Source organism: Eumetopias jubatus, unplaced genomic scaffold, assembly GCF_037043125.1.
Source record: "Eumetopias jubatus isolate StellerSeaLion01/CBP00866 unplaced genomic scaffold, mEumJub1_p1.0 scaffold_16, whole genome shotgun sequence".
NCBI classification, from domain to species: Eukaryota; Metazoa; Chordata; class Mammalia; order Carnivora; family Otariidae; genus Eumetopias; species Eumetopias jubatus.
Genome location: NW_028274822.1, coordinates 48,987,408 through 48,994,261, shown reverse-complemented (window position 1 = coordinate 48,994,261; position 6,854 = coordinate 48,987,408). Strand labels below are relative to the sequence as shown.

Genomic DNA, 6,854 nt, shown 5'->3' with positions numbered 1-6,854 from the left:
ACTGGCTTGAGGTAGTTGAGTATGATCTCTCTCTAGTCATTGGATAACCCTTATGGTGTGCAAACATAGGAAGCCAGACTTAAAAAATAATAAAGAAAAATCAATGTAGCCAAAAGTTGTTCTTTGAAAAGAGAAAGAGAAAAAAAAAAAAAAAAAGACAAAGGCAAAATTTTAGTTAGAAAAACAGAAAGAAGACACAAAGTTCCAGAATCAGGAATGGAAGAGGGGACACCACTGCTGACCCTATAGAAATTAAAAGAATTATAAGAGGGGCACCTGGGTGGCTCAGTCGCTTGAGCATCCAACTCTTGATTTAGGCTCAGGTCACGATCTCAGGGTCATGAGATAGAGCCCCGCGCTCAGGGGGTAGACTGCTGGGGATCCCCTCTCTCTCTCTCCTCCTCTGCTCCTCCCCCTCCTGGTGCTCTCTCTCTAAAATAAATAAATAAATCTTTTAAAAAATACATATATGTAAAAGAATTATAAGCAAATATTACAAACAAGTTTATGCCAATAAATTAAAAAAACTTAGATGAGTGAACTTTTGTACTTTGTGTCTTTCAAGGAATTGGTTCCTTTAATGAAACATTTAAGGAAGAAACAATATCACCTATGTGCAGTGTCTTCCAGCAAAATAGAAGAGAGGGCTCAGGTTATGAGCGCAGCATTACCCTGATATCAGACCTAGACAAATATATAGCAAGAAAAGAGAACTTCAGACCAATATTCTTCGTAAACATGAACAAAAACATCCTCAAAATGTTAGCAAATTGAATTCAGTAATGCATTAAAAGAAAAACACATTATGACCAAGTAGGTTTTATCTCAGGAATAAAGTCTTGTTCATTCAATATTTGAAATTCGGCCTGGGTAACCATGATATTAACAGACTAAAGAAGAAAAACCACATGATTATCTTAATAGATGCAAAAACGCATTTGACAAAATTCAATGTCAATTTATATTTTAAAATGTTCAGGAAGTAGAGGGAAATTTCCTTAATTTGATAAACAACCTCGACAAAAAATCCACAGCTAACATACTTAATGGTGAAAGACTGGATGCTTTTCCCCTAAGATGAGGAATAAGGCGTCATACTGGAAGTTCTAGCCACCATGGGCAAGGGAAAGAAATAAAAAGCATTCATTTTGGAAAGGAAAAAATAAAACTGTTTCCATTTACAGATGGCATGACTGTCTACGTAGAAAGTCATAAGGAATCTTCTAGAAAGTTCCTGGAATTAATTATCAAGTTTAGCATTGCTCACAAATACATGGTTAACATATAAAAACTATCATAAACTAAAGCACTAGCAATGGACATTTGCTAATAGAAATTACAAAAGTAAAACCAGTTATAATAGCTTTTAAAAAATAAAATACTTAGTTATGAATCTAGCAAAATATATGCAGGTTTGGTATGCTGAAAATGACAAAATATTGATTACAAAATCAACAAAGACCTAAATAAATGGGAAAATATGCTTTGCTCATGGATTAGAAGACCCGATATTATTAAGACCTTGATTGCCTTTATATTGAATATAGATTTAATGCAATCCCATGCAAAATATCAAAAGGATTTTTGTAGATATAAACAAGTTGGTTCTAAAAAGTTTATGGCAAAGGTAAAAGATAACCAAAACAGTTTTGAAAATGAACAAAGTTGGAGGGGCCCCTGAAGACTTACTATAAAACCATAGTCATCAAAACAGTGTGACCAAAAGAATAAACATATAGATAAATGGAACAGAATAAGAGTACAGACATGGGGGGGCATGGCTGGCTCAGTCAGTAGAGCATGTGACTCTGGATCTCGAGGTCATGAGTTCGAGCCCCACGCTGGGCATAGAGTTTACTTAAAAAAAAAAAAGATAGAATCACACGCATATGGTCAGTCAATTGATTTTTGCCGAAGGTGCAAAGCAATTCAATGGAGAAAGGATCCTCTTTTCAACAAATGGTGTTAGAATAATAGGGCATTCATTTACGAAATGAAAACTTTGACCTAAACTTCACAACTTTTACAGAAATGAAAATGGATCATACATCTAGGTGTAAGACAAAAACCATAAAACTTTTAGTAGAAAATCTTTGTAACCTCAAATTAGGCAAAAGTTTTCTAGATATAATAGTAAGACCATGATTGGTAAAGGAAAAAAAGTTGATAAGATGGACTTCATCAAAATTAAAATCTTTTGTTCTGAGCAAGCCACTGCTAAGAGAATAAAATGACTCGGTGAAAATATTTGAAAATCATGTATCTGATAAAGGACTTGTATCCAGAATACATAAAGAGCTCTCAAAATGCAATAATAAGGAAACAAACTCTCAATTATATCAATTGGCAAAAAAAAACTTTTAACACTTCACCAAACAAGATATGTAAATAGTAATTAAGTACACGGAAGGAAGTTCAGTATCATTAGTCATAGGGAAGTGCAAATTAAACCATAGTGGGATACCACTACATACTTACTGGAATGGCTGGAAAACTATCAATCAAACAAATAAACCTGACAAGACCAAGTGCTGGTTGAGCATTCAAAGTAAATGGAACTTTCATATATTGCTGGTAGGAATGCAAACTAGAATGGCCATTCTGGAAAAACTGTTTGGCAATTTCTTATAAAGTTCAATATACATTTACCAGATGACCCAGCAATTATACTCTTAGATATTTAACCTATAGTTATGGTCACACAAAAACCTAGACATGAATATTTATAGCAGCACTATTCGTAACAACCAAAAACTGGAAACAAGTCAAATGTCCTTTTTGCTTGTCACCACATTTTTGGTTGCCACAAGTCCTGGCAACTAAGTGCATAGAGACCAGGGATGCTGCTAAACATCTTACAATGTTCAGCATGGCCCTCCCCCTCAACAGTGAATTATCCAGCCCCAAATTTCAATAGTGCCTTTTGTTGAGAAACCCTGCTTTCAGATACCTGAGAGTACTTGGGCCATATTCAGTAGTGCTTGAAAATTTCCTCTGATTCCTTTTTATTGTTCCGTCTTCCTTGCTCGCCGTCATCCTGAATTCCTATTTATTTCTAATGTAGAACTCTTCAACTATTCCCTTTTTTCTCATCCCCAGTGGATTATGTTTTCAGGCTCATACCTCCATCTCAAGAGGTTTAATAAGGTATCTTCCTAAGCAAATACAGTACACTCTGTAAGAGGAATTTTATTGCCATTTGTTAAGATAACAATAATTTTCAGCTTGTTATACACTCAACACCCACGGAGTTATACTTGGGATACTACAGTGGATGTGTTTTTGTCACATGCTTTTTTCACTTAAGAGTATCATGAATATTTTCCCATTGCTTACCTAATAGGATGCTGCTTGCCAAATGTTCCTGGTTCTCCCTTCTTTAGTGACGTAATAGGATCATGCCTCCTGACACCCTTGCGATGGGTGGGTCCATGTGCCTAGTTTTATTAAATGAGTTGAGAAAGGAATCGACACATAATTTCCAGCCACAGTATTTAATTGCTTATTAGATAACTTTCAGAGCTCTTTATTTCCCTACGGTAACTTGACTAGCAATGTTTGAGATCGGAGCTTTTCCATCAGCCTGGATATCTGATGAAAAGAGGCCCTTGTTGATGTGATGTACATGTGGCATGAGAAAGAAATAAACTTCTATTATTTTAAATCATTGGGACTTTGGGGGTGTTTATTTCTGCTGTATGACCTAGCCTATCCTGATGGATACATCTGATACCCATTCATCGCTTCTGTTTAGAGGCTTACTTCTCACCATTGGATAAAGGAGACTATATCCGAGATCAAGGGGGTTTGTCTTCTTTGGTCTACCCGAATAATTGCCATCCTATTCTTCTTTCCAGTGGTTAGTTTAGGGGAAGGCATATGACTCTCTTCTGAGGCATAATGAGAGGTCAGCTGGGGACTCCTGAGAAAAGTTTCCCTGATCCTAGATAAGAGACCTGAAGAGACAGTCCTTTGGGCTTCTGGACATTGCTTGTATTTGGATGTGGCACCCAGAACCTTGTTACCATCTTGAAAGAGTGAAAGAGAACCCCCTAAAGCAAATCTGACCCACTAAGGATGTCAGCGCAGAGTGATGGAAAGAACCTGGGTCTTGATGACATTACTGAGGTCTGGAATCAACCAACCTGAAACTTGTCCTACCTCTATACTTCCTGATATGTGCCATAATAAAAGTCCTTACTTTCAAGTCCATTTCAGTCAGTGTTTTATGTTACTGAAAACATCCAAAGTGATCTATCGTTAAGTTGACTTCGGCAATGTTGATTTAATTGTCTGTAAAGCATGTCTAGACTATATATAATATATTTAATTAACTTCCTGTGACCTAATGTTTAGGTAGTTTTCAATTTTCAGCCACTATAATATAAAGAGGGTCCCTCACTGCAAATAGTGCCAAATAAAAGTTACAAGCATTTTTCTGCTTCCTAAGAGTGAGAGGCCTGCCTCCCTTTGAACCTTCTCTTTATTCATTCACCCACTCATTTCTATTTTTTGTGGGAGTCTCAAGATAGAACAGTAATTTAGAACTGACAAGATCCTGGTCCTCATGTAGCTCATAAAAACTTACGTTCCTTTGATTTGGTAAAACCAATCAATGGTGCTTTAGTTAAATAAATGTGAAACTAATTCCCACCCACTGGTTCTTGGAGAAAAGATGACAGCCAATGTACTGGACTGAGAGATGAAGTGTTTTGATTAGAAATATAAAGTAAACATATATTTTAGCATAGAGAGTTATGACTCCAGACTTTGTAACTTCTTAGGGAAATCCACAATTTAAATTACCTATTTCCTCAAATTGTTCTGTTGTTTTAAAAACCACTTAATTGAGGTATAATTGACATATGGACACACAACTCGGTGTGTTTGGAGATAGTATATACACCCATAAAACCATCATCATAATCAGGGCCATAAACTTAGGCATCACCTCCAAAAGTTTCTTTCCACCCCAGAAAATAAAGCACAATGAGTTATCAATGAGTTATCACCTTACGCCTGCTAGGATGGCCATATATAGATATGGTGAGGACATAGAAAAAAGGGAAGGAACCCTTTTACTCTATTGATGGGAATGCAAAATGGTGCAGCCACTATAGAAAACGATATGGAGGTTCCTCAAAAAATTAAAAATAGAATTACTATTTGATTAAGCAATTCCACTTCTGGGTATATTTCCAAAGGAATTAAAATCCAGATCTTGAAGAGGTATCTGCACTCCCATGTTCATTGCAACATTATTTATCATAGCCAAGATATGGAAACAACCTACATGCCTATCAACAGATGAATGGATGAAGAGAATGTGAGACAGATATATATAATAGATAAATATTCAGCCTTGCAAAAGAAGGAAATCATACCATTTGCAAGAACATGGATGGACCTGGAGGACCTTATGCTAAATGAAATAAGTCAGAGAGTCTACGGCCATACCACCCTGACCACGCCCGATCTTGTCTGAAATAAGTCAGAGAAAGACAAATATTGTGATCTCACTTACATGTGAATATAAAATAGCCAAACTCACGGAAGCTCATAGTACAACGGTGGCAGGAGGAATGGGGAAACGGAGATAGTGGTCAAACGGTACAAAGTTTCAGTCATGCAGGAGGAATAAGTTCTGGAGAATTACTACTGTTCAGTGTAAGGGCTGCGATTAACAATGCTGTATTGTATACTTAAAAATTTGATAACAGGGTAGATCTTATGGTAAGTGCTCTCACCACAAAGGGAAAAAGCAAAATAAAACATAACAAAACATAATAAATTATTATTTCTTTAAAGATTGTATGTTCTTACTGCATATTGTGTAGGAAAAGTTGAGGGCTGGACTGGTAGGAGCAGTGCATCTTGCCTGAGTATATGGGTCTAGAGGGAGAATACTATAAAAATAAGAACTGATTCCTGAGAAGATGGAGATTTAAAAAAAAAAATAGCTGTCTCCACAAGCTTTTTTTTCCCTCATTCTATAAAGATTTGTTATTTTCAAATCACAGTGAAAGGAACTAGAATAATTTACCAATTTTGTTTCCCATTATGTGCCTTAGAGATACCTCCGGGAAAACTGGTGTCTGATGCAACAGAATAACATTTGCAGAATGTAACACGGTGGTGACAGCACTGAGGTTGATTGTTACAGGCATATTAAACTCTTTGAGTATTATATGGTTACATCCTGTTTATACAGGACATTGGTCCAATAACAAAAATAAAGAACAGCAGCTGGAAATTTATCTCATTCAGTGTTCAGAGATAAAAGGGTTAATCATTCATTCCGTTATTTTCTGCAGATACGTATTTTTTTCATACAGAAATCTGATAGCAATTAAATAGGGATGTTTTTCTAAGCTACTACACGAAGAGGATGCTGAAGGCCATTACCCTACAGCATACTGCCTCATAAGGACTATTCCGTTCACCAGTTCTGGCCACTTCCAAAACATACCCAAGAATCCAGTTTTATTTCTGTCCAGGAAGCTGGGTGCCAAGGATCAGATACAAGCACAGGTACATTTAAGCAGCAAGATTATAGTCAACAGACTCTGAAAATGGAAAATGGCAGACATAGCGAGGCTGGAAAAACCCCAGCCACATCCCCCTTCCAGGCCCAGGGTGGAAGAAGCGTCTGCACAAACTTAATGGTGCATTAGCAGCAGCTATGGTGTCACCTGGAACGTGGATATTTGATGGTTCAGCTTTCTGCTTCCTCTTCGCTGCATGCTCTTGGACAAGCCACTCTGGGTCCCCATATCCTCATTAATCAAATGCAGACAAAATGAAAGCATTTACTTCATTGGGTTATTTTGAAAAATAGCATCATAATGTATGTG

At 36.7% G+C, this 6,854-nt stretch overlaps 1 pseudogene; it reads right to left on the bottom strand.

Annotated features, from left to right (window-relative positions):
• Positions 1-6,375: 6,375 nt before the first annotated feature.
• On the bottom strand, positions 6,376-6,590 carry LOC114200403 (protein kish-A pseudogene; annotated as a pseudogene).
• Positions 6,591-6,854: the final 264 nt, after the last annotated feature.